The sequence below is a fragment of the Miniopterus natalensis genome, chromosome 9 (genome assembly GCF_054644295.1).
Source record: "Miniopterus natalensis isolate mMinNat1 chromosome 9, mMinNat1.hap1, whole genome shotgun sequence".
Classification (NCBI taxonomy): domain Eukaryota; kingdom Metazoa; phylum Chordata; class Mammalia; order Chiroptera; family Miniopteridae; genus Miniopterus; species Miniopterus natalensis.
The window spans coordinates 1,416,368-1,439,416 of record NC_142089.1 but is presented as its reverse complement, the minus strand read 5'-3'; the positions used below and the strand labels follow the sequence as shown (position 1 = coordinate 1,439,416).

Genomic DNA, 23,049 nt, shown 5'->3' with positions numbered 1-23,049 from the left:
GCCTCGCTGTGCCTCAGTTTCCTCGTCTGTGAACGGGAGATGCTGAGACACACCCCCCGTTGGGCCACGATGCGGGTGAGAGCAGCCAGCACACGCGGGAGCCGGGGCTGAGCCTGGCCGGCAGGCTCGATGTTTCACTTTCTGTTCCCATTTTCCACTCCCGCAGGTCGGAGCCCTGCCCAGGGGTGGCAGCATCCTGGCCCGTCAGGTCCCAGCGCTGACCGTGGGCATGGGGACAGGCTTCCTCCAGGTCCAGCCCCCCCCCAAGGCCTCAGGGAGTTAAGTGCCAGCACCTGGAAGTTCGCCAGCAGACCAGGCAGCGGGCATGGGCATCGCTTACGCGGGAGGAACTGGGGGTGCGGAGGTGTAAGCGCTGTCTCCAGCCCCCCCGGCCCCTGAGTCCTGAGTGCCGAGCGTCCCCTCGAGGTGGGGCCGCAATCCGCGCTCTCCCCTCCGGACCCCATGGCAGCCGGTCATCCTCTCACCGGCCGGAGCAGCCAGGGTGCCGACCAGGACCAAGGCGCACAGCCGGGGCTGGTGGGAAACGGCACCATCTCCGGAACTTTCTGGAAGGCCCATGTGTCCCCAGGCCTGGGTCCCTCCCACACGGGGACACGGCCAGGCCGGCGAGGCGGGCCTCCCGAGGGGTAACCTGCAGTCACCGGTGGGCCCCCTCAACCCACAGGCACCGCCGCTTGGTCCGCACGAGGTTGCCGTCACCCACACGGCTCACGGTGTGTTTGGCGCCGGGCGTCGGCATCAGCCTGATTCAATCACGGGCACCGCAAAGGGGTGTCCCCTGCAGGGGCCCGCGAACGCTCCAGTGCCCGCGGATGCAGGGGGAGCCGTGGGCCGAGAATGCTGACTCCATCCCTTTGAGATCCTGTAATTGACTTTTTAAAAAATGACATTAGCATTTAAATGGTCCCGTCGTTATGAGGGTGAAGGTTCACGGAACGCGGTCAATGTATCGAGCTCCTCAAATGTTCTCGGATATTATTTTTGCTGTGTCAAGCCGCAGGGCTCGGCTGGCGAGGGCTTTGATTAGGCTCCGGAGTCTGCGGCGGTGCGTCTGCCCCCTCCCCGTGGACGTGGACATGGACGTGGGCCTGTCTGCGGCCACGGCAGCTCCCCTTCTCCAGGGCCCGTGGGCGCACCTTCCGCGGCCTGCATGCCGGCCACCCCCAGGGCCCTCAGGAGGCGGGTCGGGCGTGTGCTGGGCTTGGGGCTGGGACCACATCCGATGCTGACATCAGGGGGGGGTGGGAGAGGGGTCCGGGCACACGTGCCTGTCCCATCCCAGTGGCTACAGACATGCCCGTGCCCGGGGCCGGGGCCAGGGCCGGAGGAAGGGCATTTCTGTCCAGAGCCCTGTGCGCGGGGACGAGACACCAGCTGCACGGGGCCTGGGAATGTTTTGCAGAATTACAGGGATCAGGTGAAAGTGTAAAATGACCTAAAAAAGGAGCCCGTGGAACAATGGGGTGCAGGCAGGAAGGAGAGCGGCTTCCCAGCGACACCTGGACGGGTAATAGGCACGTCCAGGTGGCCAGCCGGAGGGGAGAGGCTCCGGCCCTCCGTGGGGCTGGCGACAGAGGGGCAGGGTCCTGAGGCAGACTACGCATCCACCCGGGGAGCCTGCGTCCACCCTGCAAAGCTCAAGATCCATCCAGGGCCGGGTCCCCCTGGGGCTCCCGGCTGGGGCAGTGGCCCGTGAGGCCAGGGGCACGTGCCACCTGGCGCACTGAGCCCGGAGCTTCCCGCCATCTTTTCCCATTTCGCCCCAACCCTGGGGGGCCCTTTGCGCTTTGAGGCTCGTTGGCCCCCCGCTCACGTGGTCTCTGAAGCCCTCTAGGCGAAAGGCCCTTTCGGGGGGCCCATCCCAGACCCAGGGTCCAGCCTGCGACGCGCCCTCCTGGCCCAGGACAGACCCTCTGACTGCCCATCGACAGGCCTGAGCTCTGTCTACAGATGTCTGTCTGGATGGAGACGGTGTCCAACTGAGCCCGGGACGCGGGTTCCACGTGCCTGCTGGTGTCTCTGGGGCCGTCAGAAATCCCGCAGTCTGGGCGGGGTGGTGCCGCTGACGGTCGCCCAAGGGCTCCTTCCACGGTGGCCGGAGTTGAGCAGCAACCACACGGTTGTGAAATGGGGCCTGGGCCGCCCAGGGGTGACCACGTGTGCGGAACCTGTCCGCCAGCATCCCGGGTCCTGGGGAGCTGGGGCCCCTGCCAGCCTCCTCAGGACCCGTCTAGAATTTCAGGCCAGGGCCAGGTGGGTTTGCTTCCTCGCTGCTCCCCTCCCCTCGCTGCCATCCAACCTCTCCCTCCCACCCTGTCCTGCTGGGGAGGGACCTCAGTGTCACCCACCCTCGGGAGGAATTGTGAATACTGCTGGCCCGCGGCCTCGGCCTCGGATCCCCGGAGCTGCCTGCTCGGCCTGTCCGCCCGGCGAGCCCCACGTGCCCGGCCGGGAAACCCGGACAGACGCTCCAGGGCATAACTGTCCCCACAGCCGGTCACCAGAGCAATAAACAAATGGCCTCCAAGGGGGGGAAAAAAAATCACACATCTGCTTCCAGGTGGAACACAAACATTTAAACACCGAAACGTAACCCACCAACAGAATAAATAATAGACCAGAAAGCCCCCGAGCGAAACCCTCTGCAAATGTCTAAGAGGCTTATGAAACACGATGTCTGACCATGGAGGCCCCGTGTCAGGAAGGCCCGTCCCTGTCTGCTCCACCCAAGGGCGACTGTGCCACCTCGGGAAGAGCCCCAGGACCCAGCCCCGCTCCCGCACAGGAAACCGGGGCAGGGCACAGAGAAGCCTGCCCCGGGAGGTGTTCGGAGATTTCCGACGTGCTTCTGCTCTCGACAGAATTCTAGGCCACGGGGGAAGCTAACTCGCCGTTTGGGCCGTATCCTCAATTGCTTTTCCACAAAAACTGACTGAATGGGAGCCGTTTTCGTGCTTAAAAAACAAACTCGCGCTCCAAGGACCACACGGTTCATATTAAAAGTCAGCCCGGAGCTGGGAACGCGTGACTCTTCGTTTTAAAGGTTCCCCAAAGGCAGATAACGTCTGGGGAGACCGGGCATTGGCTGTGGGTTGGCAGAGGCTTCCTGGGCAGCCGGCTGCTGCAGGAAAGACGGCCCCGAGCAGGCGATAGAGGGCGCCTGTGCCCCAGCTTCAGGGCGCTGGGTGGCAGCCCCACCCGCAGGCCTCGGGAGGCAGCCTACCAGCAACTCGGGGCCCCAGGGGCCACTGGCCGCCTGCGGCATGAAGCCAGCGGCCAGGCCCTGCCAGCTCCCTGTCTTGAGGTGCAGCCGTGTCCGCCCAGCAGGAGGCCGGTGTCACGCTCCGTGTGGCCCCTCGGATCTCGAGTGGTTTGTCTTCCACACCAGTCTCGTCTCCAGCTTGGGTGTGGCCTTGGGGCCCTCACTCCTTGGCCCCTCCCTTGTAGGGGAAGGTCCCCCCTGGAAGCATTGAGGGGCTAACGGGGCAGCCGAGCCCCGGCCACTGGGCCAGGTCCCTCCTACATACAGCGTGCGGCTGACACCTTCCCTAGGCCTTTGGGGAAAGAGGCTCGCGGGGTCACCGGGAGCGGACCTCTTAGCCCGGTACCCCCACCTCAGGGCACCCGACCCTGTGGCCTACTTCTCCCTCGGTTTCCCAAGGATAAAAATCTGTCCCCGCGCGGAGTGAATGTGTCCCCTCCCCAGGAGGGGAGAGCGCAGGTTTCCAGAGAATTACACCTGCAGCAACCACAGCAGTGACCCGGCCGGTGCACACGGCCGACGGGCTTCTGAGAACCTGTTTCCAAGGCACCAAGCGGAGGCCAGGGTGACCTCCGCGACCTTGGCCATTACCAGGCTTCGTGGCCGCTCAGTTAGAGGACACTCCCCCATCTCAGAAGACAGCCTGCCTCACCGTGGGCAGGACACTGGGACCCTCAGGGTGGAGGCTCCCGGAGGGGCTTCCCGAGCCAGAGTCCCCCAAACTGGAGCCCCCGGAAGAGCGGCCGGCCCACCAGGCACCCCAGGGCCCAGGCTCCTGGGGGTGGCCAGTCCGCAGGCCCGAGTGCCAGAGCTGGGGGCAAGGTCTCTGGGTCAAGGGCGTGTAGGGGCCGAGACAGGAGCTCAGAGCCTCGGCCGGACTCACAGACAGCCGAGCTGCCCGGCCGGCGGGGCCAGCCTGCATTTCCAGGGCGCCTGCCAGGGCCTGGCACTCACCGGCCTCTCCCTGGAAATGAGCGCCTGCCAACGCCAGCCCCGGGCACATTCCTCTTCTAGAACACACTGAGAACTCACGGACCGGGGCTGTTTACGAGCGGAGTGCAGAGCCAAGCTGGAGACCAGCTTCAGATGCTTCACGTTTGCGAGTCCAGCAGGGCTTCCTCGGGAGAGGAAGGAGCTGGCGTCGCCACCCTCGGGCTGGACGGCGACCCGGGCGAAGCGTATGGGACGGCTGTTAGGAAACAGCCCCTCTGCTCGAGCAGGGTTCTTGGTCACCTGCGAGGGACTCTGACCACACAGAAGGCACAAGACATGCGTGGCCCCGTGGGAGCCCAGGCGTGGGTCCCGAGGTTGCCTCGGGGCCGTGGGGATGCGCTGCTGTGGTCCCTCCCCCAGCATCACTTTCCCAGGATGGCCCCCCGCTCCTGGCTCCACACAGCAGTCAGATGCCCGGCATCTGGTGGGCAGGCCGTGCCCTGGGGCCAGGGGTCAGCAGCTGGCAGCCCTACCCAAGGGGCTGTGGCTGACTGGGCTGCAGCCCAGACCACCTCCATCTACACCCGCCAGTCCCTCCTCCCGGGTCACCATGCCCACAGGCCTGTCCTCCGGTGGAGGTGGGTGGGTGGGAGCCCGCAGGACATGGGGCAGAATTCATAGTTAAAGAGGATGCCTGGGTCCCTGCAGCACCCGTTCCCTGCCGAACGCCTAACCGGCCCGATGTTGCAGGACCCCAGCAGCCTGGGCCCAGAGCTCCAGGTCACCATTTACTCCTGGCAGCCTTGGGGGACAGTCCAGCAGCGGAGCCCCCAGCCCAAGGCCGGGCCCCCCGCTCTGTTCTCTGAGGCTCCTTCGGTCTCCGCAGCCAGAATTTTGGAAGAAACCACCTGTGGAGATTTGAGCTGATCCTCCAACTCTCCTCTCTCTTCCTGACCCATTTCCCCAGTTTCCCGAGTCCCCGGGCGGATCTCTGCCTGTCCCCAACCCCGAACACCCAGGGAGCCCGGCCCTGACGCCTCGCGGGCTCGCTGCTCGAGGCGGCTGCTGGGCCCTGGACGGCGGCCACCTGCTTCCTACTTACCCAGGAGCCGGGCTTCCCTTTCATGGGTATTTACTTTTTTTCAAAGCTGAACACCTGTCTCCAGACCTCAGCGAAGGTTTTAGTGTGTATTTCTTAAGCCCTGGCCCTTGGTGGGGCTCCCCCAGCCGCCCACAGCCCGAAAACGGAGCGGGGGGGGGGATGCTGGCAGCCCCGAGGCCCGAGCGCGGACATTCTGACACAGGGCTGGACGCCCACAGCAAGGGGGGGCTGGGGTGACCGAGGGGCCATTCTGAACCAGATCCACCTGCCCGGGTGGGCCAGGGAGCCCCGGGAGGGAAGTGAGGTCCCCCGCCAGGCCACTGATCCGCCAGCTGTCCAGCGATGCCACCCCACTGCCCCCGACGACAGTGTCCGAATCAAACCACTGTGTGGAACAGGCCACGCCGCACGGGGCTCCCTGTGAGAAAGTGAATGGAAGGGGCGAGGTCACCGCGGCTGTGCCGGTCCCGAGCGTGGCAAGTACACCTGCGGGGGCACACCTGCCCGGCCCTCCCACACGCGTGCGCCCCCCACACCCGCGCCCACGGAGGCCGCGGCTGAGCACGGACTCGCCCCGCGGCGGCCACGCGGGGCTCACGGGTCTGCTCGGCGGTGGAAGCGCCTCCCTGCCGCTCCCGGGTTCGTTTTGCGAATCAGCGGAGCGATCACGGGGAGTCCACGTTTTCTTAGTGCACAGCCTTGTCCTCCCCCCACGAACTTTTCACAAAGAACACGTATTCCTGTCACGACGGGAAGACAAATCGGGGTTTCCCCGAGGCCCTCGGGGCTCTACAGGGTTCTGTCCTGCGGCGCGCGTGCTTTCCCGGTGGCCTGAGGGCGGGAAGGCGCACCGTCGGGGTGGGCGCCGGGCGGGGGGCGGGAGGGGCCGCCTGGAACGTGTCCCGTGTGACGCTGCTCGGGGGGCACCAGGGCACAGGCTGGCTTCCCTGTCACTTTCCCTGGGGGCCCCCATGCCTGAGCTCCAGGCTGTGCCCGGGTCTCCGGGTGGGCTTCTCTCTGTGGGTGCCTAGGCTGGGGGCAGGGGCAGGGGGCAGGGGCAGGGGCTGGGGGCAGGGGCAGGGGGCAGGGGGCAGAGGCCCCTTTGTCCAGCCCTCCCTCCTGTCCCTGCCTCCCTCCCTCTGCAGGCCCCATGCAGTGTCCCCAGCCCTCCTGCAGCACCCACCCTCCCCAGCTGCCCCATCGAAGCGCATGGCCCCCGGCAGCCACCTCCTCTCTCACCCCGGTTCACTCCCTCCAGGGGGACGGGCGGAGCCTCTTGCTCAGGGGTTTTAACTGGTGTCTTTTCCCTTTGATTGGCCAGAGAGAAAGAGTCCTGAACAGAAGGGGCTCTGCGGCCGGGCCTGTGTTCGAGGATGGGGTTCAGGGGGTGCCTGGCCTAAGGCTGTTCCCATCTCTGGTCCCTTTGCTTTGCCCCTGGGACCCAGGCCGGCAGGAGACACCCTGACTCCCTCTGCTGAGATGCCCCCGTCCTTCCGGGCAGATGGGCAGGGCTATGGGGCCCCTGGTGACCATCCGCCCTTTGGTAAGGGGAGGTCCCCACTGCACCCCAAGCCTCAGGGGCTCCGAACGGCTCCGGCGGCCACGGGGGCAGCTTCCACAGCCGCTTTCTTTGCGAAGGCAGCTCAGAGAAGACATAGTCGGATGGCCCCCGGGGCCGGCAGGGTGGAGGGAGAGGCCGATGACAGACAGAAAGCACACGATGTCCTGTGTCCCCGAGGACGGACGGGCAGGCCCCTTCCCTCCAAGACAGGCGGCAGCTCCAGCTCCGGGGCAGGAAATATGGGGGGACTGGAGAGGTGGCGGGGGGCGGGCTGTTGGGTAATTATTGCCCACGGACTTGGGGGAGCCTGGCCATCGTGAGAGGGGGCGCCCGTGATGGGCTGTGAGCTCCGCCGGCCCCTCCATCTCTGTTTCCAGACAAGGGAAGGTTTTCCGAATTTAGACCCATCTCTCAAAGTTCATCATCAGTCAGTTTGTCAGCACGATCGGAAAGGCTCTTGGCGGTCAGTCCTCTGTCTGTGACCCTTAAGGGTGGGCCTTGCAAGGGGATGCCCCGGCCACGACCCCCACAAGCTCCACAGCCTGGTGGCCGGTTACCGCTGGGTGTCCTGGCTCGCCGTGGGTACCCCAGGGGATCCCAAGGTTTGAGGCTGGTGTTTCTGCCCAGCACAGGGACTCCCAGGCACGTGGCGTTTGCTGACCCACGTATGTGACATGGGCACTGGCAAGGGTCCCCCAGCTCCAGCTGGGCTGGTGCGGCCAGTAAGAGGCAGCTGTCGGAAACGTCCCACAGGACTGTTCCCCGCGTTCGGGCCACTGAGGGGGTCTTGACTGCGGCAGTTGTCTATTTTCTCTTCCATGTGTCACCCAGATAGCATTAGGCTTAGGGTGCTGGTCCGGGGGCAGGGCCAGGCCACCCCGAGGAGGGACAACTTTGGAAAGCATCCGGGGTCAAGGACACCCGGGGACCTTGGGGATTTTCTATGCCGCAGACGGGCAGAACTGAGAACCGGGCAAAACCCACGAGGATGGAGAGGCCGCCGTACTGGGTTCAAGGGGCATTGGATGGGGTGAAGGAAATGCCGTGGCGACCAGAGCACTGCACACCCCTGCTCTGCTGCTGCAGTGACGGCTCATGCACAGAATTCATCCAGCAGCACAGCATTCGTGGTCTCAGGATGGTTGCACATGCGTGTGCACACATGTGCACGTGTGTGCATGTGCATGTGTGTGTGCGCACTTGTGTGGTGCCCGCATGTGTGAAGGGGCGCGCAGCACACAAGGACTCCTGGCCTGCTCTAGGCACCCTGTGGATTCCTTTGGGGTCGATGCCCCGTTGTACCCAGGCCCCCATGTCCGAGACGTTTGCACGGCACTGTCCTTGGGCCACATTCCGGGGCGGGGGGGCCATCAGCAGACTCACCCCATAAACCACTGTTTTCTCCCCAGGGAAGAAGGGCTGGGCCGTCAGGGGCTTCCCGCCACTGCTCCTTTGTCTCTGCAGATGTGTCAGGAAGTGTCCACACAGCCTTCCTGGCCACTGTGCCCACCGGCCTCCAAGCTGCCCTCCAGGTGGGCAGGGTGGGCATCTGTGTGCCTCTGGTGCTTGGTGACATCCCCAGGTGGAACCTGGCCCAGGGGAACTGGCTGGTGGCTGGAGGCCCACCCCCACCTTCCGCGGGGTCCGGCAGCAGGCAGGCACGACCATGTGCCCCACGCCATCCCCACGGCGGGCCGGCCCCTCCCCAGGCCTCCTCTGGGCCTGGTTCCTGTCTGTCTGCTGGTCATCGCACGGGGCGACCACAGGCAGCAGGTAACGGATGGCCGGTGTCAAGTCCTGTCATGCCAACAGGGTCCTGGGGGAAATGAGAGAGGCTCTCAAAATGGCTTTATTACCAACCTGTGGCTGCAGAGATGATCAATCACACTGACCGGGGGTGGCAAACACGGGCAAGACGAGAGGCAGATGCCGGCCTCCGAGGCTGGGGGTCAGCGACGGGGCGGGCGGGGGAAACCCGGGAAGGGTGGCGGGTTCAACGCTGACCTTGACCTCAGCCCAGGCCCCTCAGTGTCCATGCTGTGCCCTGTTGCCAGCCTGGCTTTGGAGGCACTGGCGGGGGCACAGGGGCTGGTTCCTTCTCAGGGACAGGAGACGGGGTCTCTCTCTGCACTGGCTTTGTCCCCAGGCGTGGAGCCGGGGCCAAGTCGCCGACCCCCCGAGGGGGCTCTGCAGCTGCCCAGGGACCCAGCCCCAGTTCCCCATAGGCGGAGGCTGGAGGCAGCCTCCACGCTTGCTGTCCAGGGCAGGATGAATCAGACCTTTCTTGGGGGGGTGCCTCCCGCACAAGGACGTTTCAGTCGGACATAATTACAAGGAAAAATAAACCTGCCTTAACAGAAAACAGCTTCCCGCTTGTTTGTCCCTCGGCGGAGCCTTTTCAGCTGCAGGCCTTGGCAAGGCCTGGCTGTGGGTAATTGTCAACACCGCCCGGTGTCCAGAGACCAAAGCCAGCAGAACGGAAATGGCACCCGCAGCGAGAGGGACCCGGGACGCGGCCCCGCAGGCACGCGTGCGCGCCTACGCCCTCCGAGGGCACCGCCCGACCACAGGCAAAGGGGACTTTGTCTTGGCTGCCACGGAGAGGGCTCCGCAGGCCTCGCAGGCTCCGCGCCCCGGGCACGGGAGGCGGCCGGGCCTCACTGGGAGCGGCCCGAGCTGGGGCTCCGGCTGCACGGGGCTCCCCCAGGCTGGGGCGAGGCCCCTCCTCCCTCCTGGCGCAGCCTCCCTCCCAGGTCTCATGTCACCCCCATGGAAGGTCACCCAGAGTGCTGGGGGAGGCCTTTTGGTGCCCTGGCACTGTCCTTCCTCAAGGGGACCGGGTGGAGTGGCCGAAGGAATTGGAGACAGGGCCGGGCGGGATGACATGAGGCCCACGGCCCACATCAGGGGTACACCCACTGGCCCCGTGTTGGATGACAGGCCCAGCCAGGCCCTCTTCTTCCCTCTGTCCCTGCTTCTCTGGGCCTCCTGCCAGGGGGCCGCGGGGATGGGCAGGCTGCGTGAGAGGGGCATGGGGACGGGACGGGCGCCCACCGGTCCTTCATCACCGACGTCCTGCTGTTCGTGCTCAGGAACTTGTTACGGGGTCTGTCGAGCCCGCGGCTGACAGGCCGATGTTACTCACTTGGCTGGGTCCCCGGAAACGCGGGCTCATTTGCCAGGCAGAATTAATGAGAAAAGAAAGACTTCAACGAGATAGTAATTTATGACTTCCACCGGCCTGCCTCCCGTCCCCACGCGGCTCTCTCCGCGCGTCTCATCGGCCACGACGCTCCGCCCGAGGGAGCCGAGGCCAGGCCGCCCCCCGGCCCTGCGCCCGGACGCTGGGTCTGCCCCGCTCTGCCGCTTGTACGCGGGGCTCTTGGAGTCTCCGGGGTTCAGAACCCCCATCTCCAAACCTCAAGCCCCAGGGAGCCTCTTGACAGCGTTTGCCCCACGGCTGGCTCCCCGAGGCGCCGGGACCCAGGCCCCGATCTGCCTTTCTGGCCTCGCCGCCCTCGCCGCCACCCACCCCCCAAACACAAAGGAGTAGAAAGCAGTGGAAAAGCCAGCAATTCGGCAGAAAAATAAACCTTTCCTAATGGCCACTGACTTGCTGAGTGTCAGCTCTCGTCCCTCCGTGCGGCGTGTCGGTGAGGATCACGCAGCTCGGAGACAAGGCCTCTCTCCGGCGGGAGCGCGGTGACGGCCCGGAAGGCAGGTGTTACTGTAATTAGCTATTGTTTGACTATCAAAAGTCAGGGCTGATTAAAGCCACTGAGCACAAGTGCGCGATTTTATTTCAAAGAATATTATGAACTGCACGCTGGGCCCTTTCAGACGGGGCCTCCCTTCCGCAGCCGGCGCGGGGCCCGTGCCAGCGGTAATCAAACGCGAAATCTGCATAAACCTTCGGGGTTTCATTCAAGCAGAGACCTTTCATTAGAAATATGTTACTTTATGAAATCTGGTCGCCGGCAAGGGGAGGAAAATACGATTTCTTAAGGAAAGTGAATGGCACCTCTTTAGTGATTAGCCCGGGATTAATGGGGGGCCCCACTGCTCGCCTAAGTCCGTTTTATTGCTAATTCATTTAGGTACCATTTCAGATCCGCCTGATGAAGGTTACCTGCCGGGGCGCCGGGTTTTGGCAGGCGAGGCCAGCCATTAAGGTCAAGCCCCAAATACACTTTTTATTAAAGACGCTTTGAGAAGTGTCTGGTATTAGCCTTTTTCCTCCCCTTCCCTTTTAGGGACTTTCCATTGAATGTATTCCATTAGTTAAAAATCGGGGTCCTAATTCCTCATTAGAGAGCGATGGGAGAGCTTCACTCTTCAGGGCTCCTTTGTGACTCCTGCACGCTGAGTCCACGCGAGGGGCTGCCTCGGGACCCACACCCACAGGCCCACGCCCACGGGCATGTGTCACACGGGCACACACGCACACGCCTGCCCAGACACACTCACATGTGCATGCACCCACCTGTGTGCACACGCACACATACGCACCACCACGTGCACATGTACGTGCACCTACACACATTACACGGGCACACACATACACACACGTACCACCACGTGCACACGCATGTGCACACACACATTACACGGGCACATACACACATACCTGCCCAGTCACACCCACATGTGCATGCAGCACACATGCACGTGCACACACAAGCACACGCATACCATCACACATACATGTACATGTGCATGTACGTGCACATACATGTGTCACACGGGCACCCCCACAGTCATGCACACCTGAGCAGAGGGCATTAAGAACAGAACCACAATAGCCCTTGTCAGCGTTGCTCAGTGGTTAGAGCATCGGCCTGTGCCCCGAAGGGCAGTGGGTTCGATTCCCGGCCCCAGTCGGGCATGTGCTAGAGGCAACCGGTCGATGTGTCTCTCACATCGATGTTTCTCTCCCTCTCTCTCCTCCTTCCTCCCTCCCTTACACTCTGAAAAGCAATGGAAAAAATATCCTGGGGTAAAGATTTAAAAAAAAGAGGAACAGAATCACAACAGACGTGGAGGGGGCACCCATTCGCCACCTCTGCCCCAAAGGCCCCTCCCGCTGCCCCTTCACTGGCACACGCCAGGAGGCTACCGCCCGAGAGGCACAGGAGGCGGGGGAGCCACTCCTCACCCTTGGGGGCCACAGGGCGGGGAGGGTGCTGCCACCCTGCCCACTGTGTACCCAGCTGGGTCACCGCCCCTCACCCCCACGTTAAGGTAGTGCCGCCACCTTGGCGCCTCCCACAGATCCGGGCACCACACCGGGAGCTTTAAATCTACATCGACCAATGCAAAGCCAGGGGCGTGCAGCCACTATAGCGGTTATTCCAACACCTGCACCCATGTCCCAGGGTGGCGCGTGTCTGTCGATGGGCGGCAGGGAATTGAGCCCTGGTAGGTGGCATCCCAAGCACCTGCTTCGAGCCCAGCACCCTACCAGCCCCACCCTAGGGCCAGACCCAGGGTGGACGGAACTGGAGCTGCATGACCTGGCCTGTGAGCTCAGCGGAGAGCCCAGCGCTGTGTCTTCTGGGCCCTGAGGACTATCTCAGAGACAGTGTCACCTGATGGAGCTGCCACCTCCACAGTGGAGTCTGCCTTGCGTCCACTCAGACCCTCCTGCCTGCTCCCAGCCTGGCCCTGCAGAGGCTATCGACACGGAGTGACAACAGGGTCCCGGCCCTTGGCCTTCCCCAGGCCTGTCCACCCGGGCCCCCCACCCTCTGCCTTCTCTGCTCCGCGAGTCCGAAGAGTCTAGATTCCCAGTGGCCATCACCGGCCGCTCTGTCCCCGTGAGCCTGCAAAAACCTGCCGAAACCCTTACCTAGTGCGTCTTCTGTGCCCGCCTGGGAATCAGAAACATGCCCAAGACACCCCCTGTTGCCTCTGCGACCCCGTCGGGCCTGCTGGCCGAGCCTGGCCGAGCCTGGTTGCAGGAACAGCATGCTGGCAGGTGGGAACCTTGGGCAGGGCGGCCCCGGTCACGGGCCTGAAGAATATCATCTTCTGCCTCTCTCAGGGCAGGTCCCCAGCCTCCGGGGCTTGTGCCCCCAGGAGGAGGTCCACGGATGGGGGGCTTTCCCTGTGGAGGAAGCAATGCCCCCCACCCAGCCCTCGAGGGGCACCCGGTGGAACCTGAGTTGAAGCCAAGCAGCTGGGCCGGACAGGCTGGGGGGCGTCAGCCCCCAGCTCCTCTCTGCTGCGCGGGAGGGAAGCAGGGCCCTGGGCCAGGTCAGCGCTGACCGCCCTGCCCCTTCCACAGTCTAGGAACATTAACATTTTCTAGAGGCCCCAGTGGCCTCCCGGGCTGGCGTGGGAGTGGGGAAGGCCCACTTGGAGGCCCCTCCAGTGTCCCACGTCCCCCGTCTACCCCGTCCCTTGTCCTTAGGCAGGCGGGCCCCCCGTGGAGGCCATGGTCCCCGCTGGGGACTATGGATTTTCCTTTCCTCAAAGCCGACCTGGAAACGAGGGGCAGCCTTCTCTGACCTGCCCGTCGTGGGGGTCAGCGGATGAGCCGGCCCGGCGGGGCCGTCCCCCAGGAGCCACGTGTCCCTAGCCGGCTCCTTCACCTCGCGGCCTACCCTGCACAGCCTGGCGCCCTGTCCCGACGCCCGTCTGACGTCCCTTTTAGATGCATGTGTTAATTATCTCGCTGCCGCTGTCATTTCCCCCGGTCGCCCGTTAATTGAGGGGTCACCACCCGAGAGCATGTTTACCCAATACGCTTTCTTTTTTAATTATCCTAATTGCTTGGAGACTGACAAAGACTCTACTTTCCTCCTTCCCTCGGTGGATTAGCCGATGACAAACGCACTCGCACGCGCGCACTCGCCGAGGGGCTGGGCCGCGTCCATGGTCGGGCGCAGGGCCCTTGCTCGGGTCAGGTGGGTGCACACGGGCCGCGAGCTGGGGCCCTGGGGCCGCTTGCCACATGCTCACACATGTGTGCCAGTGTGATCCTTCCCTGGTTACGGTTTGGGGACCTGGGGCCCAGGCTGGCAGGGGTGTGGATCCCGAGGTCAGGGCCCAGGCAGCTCGTTTTCACGGATGTGGCCCACGAGGTTCAGGAAAACCCGGCCCTGTTCCAAGCAGAACCAAAAATGATCGCTAGGCTCCAACTTGGCTTAGAATCGGCCTCAAGGTCCTTAGTCCTGCAAACACATGGGGCTCCCGTGGGCTTGGCCTCTGCACCGATGGAGCTGGGTGCTGTCCTTGACCCCAATCTACAGAAGGAGCTCTACAGAAGAGGTCCTGGGAGCCGACCCTTGAGTCACTCTGAGGAGCCCATTCTTGATTTTGAGCGAGTTGGAGTAAAAAAACACACCCAGGAGTGTAAAACAGGGCAGCCACTGCCAAAAACAGCCCGGCGCTTTCCCAGTTAAACGTAGAGTCACCCTAGGGTCCGGCGCGTCCACTGCCAGGTACATGCCCAAGAGAACTGAAAACAGGATGCAGTCAGACACGTGACCACGTACATCCACAGCAGCGAACGGCGGAAACCATGCCAATGTCCACCAGTGGGAGGGTGGATCAACAGACGTGGCCTGTCCACGCCGTGGAATATTACGTGGCCATGTAAAGGAACGGAACAGGGACACTTGGCGCACTGTGGATGGTCCTCCAAACACTATGCTCATTGGAAACATTCAGACACAAAAGGCCACGTACTGTGGCTCCACTTACATCAAATGTCCAGAACAGCTACATCTACGGATGGAGGCGGAGTGTGGATTAGTGGCTGTCAGGCGAAGAGGTTACTGTTGGTGGGCACAGGGTCTCCCTGAAGCTCAGGAAAGTGCCAGAGCCACACATCCCAAATGCACTAAATGCCACTGAATCGTTCACTGCAAAACGGTTAATTTGTATGTTTTATGAACCTCGGCTCAGTGAACAAGAAAGCGGGGGGGGGGTGGAACAGGACGCAGCCCCTCGGGCCCGGCTGACGCGGGTGGCGACGCGGGTACTTGCTTCGTCCCAGACGCGGCAGGTCTGCTCGCGCCGGCCTCACGGGGCTCCGGAGGGGGAGGGGGGATTAATTCAGGTCTGCTGAGGTCAGCAGCAGTGACGAGGGGAAGAGCGGGTCCAGCTACATTGTTCTGGGGGGATTAGGGGGTGCTGTCGCTCCTCGGCCACCCCGCCGGCTCCCCAGGCGCCCGGCTGCGCCGGGCAGGCCCGCCCGCTCTGTGCGAGTTTCCGTCTCTTTAATAAAGATTAAGATGTCAGAGGGCCAGCGTTGCACAAAATCCCACTTTTATTAACTTCTCATTACCAGCTGAAGGCGAGGCCGTTGCCGAGCTTCGGAAGCAGCGACGAGAAAATAGTTATTAAGTGTGCGTTCGCGAGGACGGCTCCCGGGGCCCTGCTGACTCAGCGACCGGCGCACGCGGCCGGCGGGCCCGAGACAATGGGACCCAATGAGGAGGGGCTGCCGGCCCGGCCCGGGGGGGACCCAGGCAGCAAGCGTCCCGGGCCCACCGGGAAATGGGGTCCTCCGGGCACCGGCCCTGAGCCTGTCTCCAGGTTTACTGTAATCTCCCTGTTAGCCGCCCGGAGCTCCCAGGGTGAACCCCACTGTCCACCTTCTCAGGCGGCCCCCAGAGCTGCCGTTGTGGCTGTAGGTCCAGGGCCCCCACCCCTGGACCAGAAAGGGCCTCTCCAGTGAAACTTCGTTCCCTCTCCAAGGCGACACTTCACCCCTCTCTCCATCCCAGGAACCTCAGGCAGTTCCCCTGAATCACAGGCCACGGCCCAGGGAGACCAGGCAGGGGAGGCTCACCTCCATCCCCACCCCACGGACCACTCCCGCTCCATCCCAGGGCGAGCTCTCCACCGGGACCACCCTCACGCTTCTCACCTGACAGTGGCCAGCAGCTCCAGGCTCCCCTCGCCTGCACCCCTTCCAGCTCGGGCCCAGCTGCCACCCACCCCCGCTGTGCCACTCCTGTACCTGACACCCACATCCCAGCCCACGTGGAGCTCTGCCCCAGTCCACGGAAAAATGCCCTCATCCAGGCTGGCGATCACAGGGTCCCGGCCCTTTCTGTCCAGTTTCCCGGTCACTCCAAGTACTCCACATGCTCGGTGCTCCCCGCCTCTCCCTCCACTGGTCCCGGATGCTGGAGCTGCTCAGGGTGCCTCCTGGCCCTTCTGTGTTTGTATCCCAGGTGTCCCGAGCTCATCGGTCCACAGCCACTGCCCACCTGACGGCCTTCTGGGATGTCCAACGGGATCTGACATCTAAGACCTACCAGGCCGACATGTCCACCAACAGGTCCAGGCTTTCCCCCTGCTAATGGTGCACCGCCCCCAGCTGTCCTGGGCCCTCTCATCATTGTCCATACACTGATACTTCTCCCTCTGAAATATCCCAAATATGTCTACTTTTGTCACCTCCCTACCCCCCACCTTTGCCCAATCACTTCCACCCCTCCTCTGACACCCAGTGACTCCAGGACCCCCACCCAGATGGCCCCTCCTGGGCCTCTCTCCTTGCACGTCAGGGCCTTCCAGCTGCTGGCCCCTCTGCCTGGATGCTCTCAGCTCTGCCCTCCCAGGTCTGACTTCCCCTCGGTCTCAGGGGCCTCCTCCTATCCCCCCTCCAGGGGCCTGTCACAGCCCCCACTTCCTGCAGTTTTGGTCACTTACAACTGTTCACTTATTTATTGCTTTGTGTTTGCATTTTATTTCCCTCTTCAACAGCATTAGGGGCTGAATGTTTCTGTCTCCCAAATCCATACGCTGACACCCTAACCCCCAATGTTATGGCATCTGGAGATGGGATCTTTGGGATGTGATTACGCCACGAGGGTGGGGCCTTTTCACCGGAATTAGTGGCCTTATAGGGAGAGACCCGCGAACTCGCTCATCCCTCCAGGACGTGAGGACACAGGGAGAAGACAGCCGTCTGCGAACCAAGAGGAGAGGCCACACCAGACGTGGATACGGCCGGGGCCTTGACCTCAGACCTCCAGCCTCCAGACAGTGAGAGAGAAACTTCTGTGGCATTTTTATAAAACACCCTGAGCAGACTGAGACAGACCAGAGGGGATGGGGCCCCGTGGGAAGGGCCTGACAGCTCCCAGCTGCAGGCTCAGAGCCCAGCGCAGGCCGGCAGGTCGTATGTGCTCCATAAACAGTGCAGAGGGGCAGCTGAGGGGCCGTGAAGATGGGTGGGCTACGTGCCTGCTCAGCCACCTGGAGCTTTAGGCAAAGTCATTTTCCTCCCCGTGCCCCGGAACCCTGGTCCTTAAAGGGGGATCAGCCGCCCTTTCGGGGGAAACGGGGTTACGACGAGAGCAGGAACAGTGTCCGCACAAGGGAGGCCCCACGGGTTCTGTCCAAGGAACAGTGAACGAACGAATGAATGGATACTGCTATCCCACCAGCCTCTGCCATCTGAACATTGGTTGCTTTTCCAAAGGATGCCCAAGGCTTCTCCCTGCCTCTTCTGTAAATTATTTAGGGAGACCGGTCCTTTGTTATCAGGCTTGTCCAGATGGGCCCTCCCTGGAGTGAGACCAAGGTTTGCCTGTGAAAAGGCTGCTGCGGCCTAGAGGAAGCCGACCTGAGCCAGTGTCCGGAGCACGTGAGCCAGAGAGCAGCCCGCGTCGCCCGCTGTGTGCCTTGGGGGTCAGGGTGCGCTTGGGGACCCACTGTTGGCTGGTTACTTCTGGGGGTTCACTGGTGGGAGCCGGGGGAGGCCAGCTCAGGTCCACCAGCCCGAAGGACAGAGGCCCAGGGACCAGGCGATGCCCAGCGCCGTGGGAGCAGCATTCCCACCACCCGCCAGGTAGATCTGCCTGGACTGGCCTGGGAGGGGCCAGCAGGACAGGGCATTCTCCACATACTTGGGATTGCCCCAGAATTCCGGCCAGGACCGCGCTGTCCTGCGCCTGGGGCAAGGCCAGCAAGGCCCGGTGGGAGCGAGGACAGGCCTCAGATACAGTCTGACTGCCAGGCTGTCTCCTGTTAACAAGCCCGTCCTTGGGCCTTTGAAGCGGGTGAAACCTGACAAAAAGAGCCCCCAAGGTGACACTGGGCAGCTACTTAACCTCTCTATGCCTCGCTTCCCCACCCGTGGAGTGGGCACCGACTGATCTCGGGTGTTGGCCCCATAGCCAGCCTTTCGTCATAAGCGTTTTAAGGGCCAGAAGAAACGCCAGCCAAACACGCCAGCAGAGTTTGTGCTCAGTCTGCCCCTCAGAGAACACCCTGCTCTGGAGCCTTCCGCTCAGCTTTGGGGCAGCCAGGGTAGCGGCTGGGAAAGGAAGGGGGACAGAGGGGGCCCATCCTGCCACCTCATGGCCCAGAATGGCAGCTGGACAGGTTCCCTTCGGCCAAGGGGCCGAGCAGGCCGCAGCTCCGAGCCACCATCAGCTGACCACACCCGACCCACGGGGGACAACTCTGGGCTGAGGTCAGCGTGGAGGGTCAGACAGGCTGCAGCAGAAACACTGGCTCTCCCAGACTCTGCCTCGGCGAGCTGGGCAGGCCGCACGGTCACCGACCAGGGTCCTCGGCATGTCACTGGAGGGACAGACTCCTCACCTGGGCACCTGGTTCCAGGGGCGCCCAGGCAGGTCCACCTGAGGGCCCGGCTGGGTGCGGAGTGTGGGTGGGTGGGCGGCCGTCATGTGTACCTGCCCCTACCCGGCCCCCGGTGCTCAATAGCCCTCGCTCCAGCCCTGTTTACCGGAGGGAGGGGGCAGACGGGCCTCTCCCCACTGTGTCAACACACTTTCCAAAGGCCCCTGCTTTCTCACCCGCTTCAGCTTTCCAAACCCACATTATGAATTGGCGGGCTTATCGGAAGGGCCGTCTGGCAGTTAAAAGATGTTTCCACGCATTGTGCGGCTGCATGGAAACCAAGTCATGTCAGCTCCAAGGACAAAGGAACTCAAGTGTTTGAAATGCAAAAATATTTTGACCCAACTACATCATTTTTCAAAGGGAAAAAGTAATTCACGGCTCACAATTCGCTTGCTATCTCGCAGGAAGTCCTGTATTTCTTATTAACTCCCCAGGGCCTGCTTCTCCGTGTGAGAGGTCACCTCAGAGGGCCAGCGTGGGGGGACGTTTATGAGTTTTCTTTCCGTCTCTTCCTGTTGTTTTTTACTGTGAGTGCCGCCTCAAATTTGCGAGGTGCTCACTCCAGGCTGCTCCCGGCCTTGTCTCCAGGTTTTCCCAGACCAGGAACTTGAGTGGGGTACAGATCATCTGCCCTGTGCTGCCAAGTCAGGAATCAAGTCTCCAAGAGGTTAGGTGACTTGCCCCAGATCACATCAGGTGATGGTAGAGCCAGACCTGGAGCTCCTTTGGTCTAAGCCTCTGGGTGTCCTCCCCTGAGCTCTTTCCAGATGATGGTGTCTGGATGGGACCTCAAGGGCTCACCACCATCATTATCATCATTGTCAACATTGGCACCATCACCACCATCACCACCACCATCATCACCATCACCATCACCACCATCATCACAATCATCACCATCATCACCATCATCACCATCACCACCATCATCACAATCATCACCATCATCACCATCACCACCACCACCATCACCATCATCACCATCACCATCATCACCATCATCACCATCATCACCATCACCATCACCACCATCATCATCACCATCATCACAATCATCACCATCACCATCATCACCATCATCATCACCATCATCACCATCACCATCACCACCACCATCATCACCATCATCACAATCATCACCATCACCACCATCACCATCATCACCATCATCATCACCATCATCACCATCATCACCATCACCATCACCACCATCACCACCATCACCATCATCACCATCATCACCATCACCACCATCACCACCATCACCACCATCATCACATCACCATCATCACCATCATTATCACCATCATCACCATCATCACCGTCATCACCGTCATCACCGTCATCACCGTCATCACCGTCATCACCGTCATCACCGTTATCACCGTCATCACCATCACCTTGGCCTCTCTCTGAGCCCTAAGCCTGTGCCAGGTGCTTTACACACAGTAACCCATGTCATCAGTAACTACAACTCTGAGGCAGGAGCTACAATCATCTTCCTTTTACAGCTGAGGAAATCGAGATGCCAGAGGAGAGAGAAGTCCTCAGACAGAGTCTTAGGCCTTCTGAGAAGGGTTTTCTACTAAATCTTGAAGCTCACAGAAAGTGTTATGGCCCGGCCTTCAGAGGGGCTGCTGGAGCCGCTTTGAGGAGGCGGCGCAGCCTGTGGGGTTGGAGCTGAGCGAGCCCCAAATGCCTCTAATGCTGTGTGTGGGATTTGGGCCCTGGGAGCACAGGAATCAGGCTGCTCAGGACGCACTCCTGCTGTGGGCCACTTGGCAAAAGGGCAGAGTTTGTCCTGCCAGAGGAGCAGAGTTTCCCCGGACAGAGGGTGTGAGTGCAGAAGTGGGGCCTGGGGGTAAGGGGAGCAGGAGAGATGCACTGTCGGGAGGGGGCTCCTGAGCAGGTGGGTGACATGTTATGTTGGGAAAGCAGGGGCCCAAAGAGGGGCAAGGGCTTTGAGGAGAATTTCAGTGATACATTGGGGGTCAGAATGTGATTATGGAAAAAAACATCCTGGGTGTTTAGTGAGGGACACAGGAGTAGCATCTGCTGCCCTAACTGGATGGCGACCAGGATGTGGCACGACCAGTGAAACCAACCAGGGAAGGAAGTGGGCGCTGGCCCAGGCCGAGGGGAGGCGGGCTCTCTCTGGCCCTGCACTCGGCTCCTGGCCCCAGGGACACATGCTTCCCACCAGACATCCAGGACAGTGGGTGACCCTGGAGGGCGAGGGCCTGCTGGCCATCCTGCAGAATGCCTTGTGGGTGCCTCTGGGCATCGCCTCATGTTTACGAGTCTGGGTTTGGGAGCGTTTGGTGGAGGCCGAGTTTGCCGCTTACTGTCTGCGCAAACTCAGGTGAGTGAGTTCACCTGAGCCCTAGGCTTGGGGACATGGCAGTGGGCATGCAGACGTGGCCTGACTTTGCACACAGGCAATCACTAGCCTGGGCACAGGGACTGTCATCCCCCACCTGGCACCTGCCTGGACCTTCCTCCTGGGTGAGCCGGGAGAGACACAGGTTTCCCCTCCACCAGTTCTGCCCCCTGAAGGCCTGCACATGGGTACACGCTGGTGAGGACGCCCCTCGTCCCCCGGCCCCACCCCTGGGCAGCTGCCACTCCCGGCCTTCTGAGGGCGAGCGGGGTCATCGTCTCGGCCTCTGCACTTGTCGTCCAAGGCGGAAACACAAAGGGAGAAAAGCTATTCAAAATCCCTCCTCCTCACTTTATTTTTGCGGCTCTCTGGGGTGCTTCAGATTCTCTTCTGATAATTAGGTTTGGGGGGTAAGAAGCAAGGGCTGGGCTGGCTGAGGCCTGCGGGACGTCCTCCTGCGAACGCTGGGTACGCAGCGTCTCGGGCCCCTTTCCCACAGGGCGAGTGTGGGGAGGCGGATGTTTATGATTTTTTCCCCTGTCTTTGAATATCTCTCCTTTCTCTCAGCTGATCCATGATAAATGCCACATCACACCCCTTTTATGTGATAATTTTCTGTCCCCGGCAGCGCACACATTTCTGAGGCTAATACTCCGAGTCTTGGCGGTCGCGCAGAAATAACAGAGGCAAGGTTCCCACACGAAATAATACGTCTCGCCTTTTATGACTTAATTTATCAGCGCTCCACCGAAGAGACGTCTCGCTAACCGGGTGAGCAGCAGCCGTCCGCCACGATGGCCGGGCTGATGGAGGTGGCGTCGGGGGGAATGATGGGCCCGTTAGCGCGGAGAGGACGGATTATTCTGAGAAGGAAATACTGCGCGCAGCGTCTGCGAAACATCGAGAGTCCTGCCCTCCCCAGCCCAGTCCGTCTGTCATCCTCACAGTGTTCCCCTGGACAGAGTAGGGATGCAAAGGACTCCCCCAGAAAAACATCTCCTTAGACCGGGGGTGGGGGATGTCCGGCCCGCGGGCCATGTACAGCCCACAAAACGCGAAATCATTTGGTCTGGCCCTGCCGAGGCCTCACCAAAGAGAAGCAGTTCCAGCCATCACATTAGGGGTGAGTGAATTAAACGTTTGACCAAATCGAGCAGGCTAATTTTTAAGTTGATCGTTTCGTACGGCCCCTGAATGATGTTATCAATAGCCAAATGGCCCTCCGCAAAAAGAAGGTTCCCCACCCCTGCCTTAGACTCACCCCTGCAGGGACGGGGCCACACCCACAGGGCAGGATGGGCATTTCTGCTGTAAAGGAGGGGCTGCTGGACGCTTGCCCACCCGGAGGAGGAGTGTCTGGTCTGGAATGTTGCTGCTGGGCGTCCCCGGGGATGAGGGGCACCGAGAACTACAGCTGGGAGGCCCAAGGCGCAGACGACAGGGGCTCGGAAAATGAACTAACTGCAGGAGGGCAGAGAGTGGGGGCTCCAGTACCTGGGACAGAGTCCCGCACAGAGTAGGTGCTTGGCGACCATGTGCTGAGCGGGCAGGTGAATGAATGAAGGCAGGGCTGAGACTGCAGAGCTGGGCAAAGCACTGCGAACCCCTAAGTCAGTGAGTTGGGGGGTGAGGTTGGGCCTCTAAAGCAAACAGCCGCCGAGGTCAGAGGCCGAACAAAAGTCATGTTAACCCTGCATGTCCGCTGTGGCTCACAGGGTGGCTCTGCTTATGGCCACCCCTCGGCAGCTTCCGGAAGTTTCCGGCTGCCGGGTTGGAGAACAGAGAGCTCCAGGGGGTGTCCCACAGCAACTGGCGGCTCAGCCATGATGTCGGCCTCAGCTGACGTGAGCCTAGGCCAGGTGATTATGAGTGTCTGCTATCACCATGAGAACATGGCCCAGGGTGCCCACTGTGCAAGGAGGGCGAGGCATTCAGAGAAAACTGGACTGACCGTCGGCTGGGAACCAAACCCCACCCACTGAGCCCAGCCTGGATCAGCCAACTCGCGCACGTGTAAGTGAAAACCAATGAGCAGTAAGAGTTTGGGGCTGTTTGTTACGCGGCATTATTGGGGCAGTCGCTTACTTCAAACTACTCCAGCCCCACCCAGGCTCACCTTTCTCTGCACTGTACCCAGAGCTCAGTGGGCTCAGCTCCTGGAGGGTCCAGGTTGCTCT

The 23,049-nt window shown here is 61.8% G+C and overlaps 1 protein-coding gene across 3 annotated transcripts in view; it reads right to left on the bottom strand.

Annotated features, from left to right (window-relative positions):
* PRDM16 (PR/SET domain 16) overlaps positions 1–23,049 on the bottom strand; it is a 266,029-nt gene that overhangs the window by 103,544 nt on the left and 139,436 nt on the right. The gene's annotated exons all lie outside the window — the stretch shown is intronic.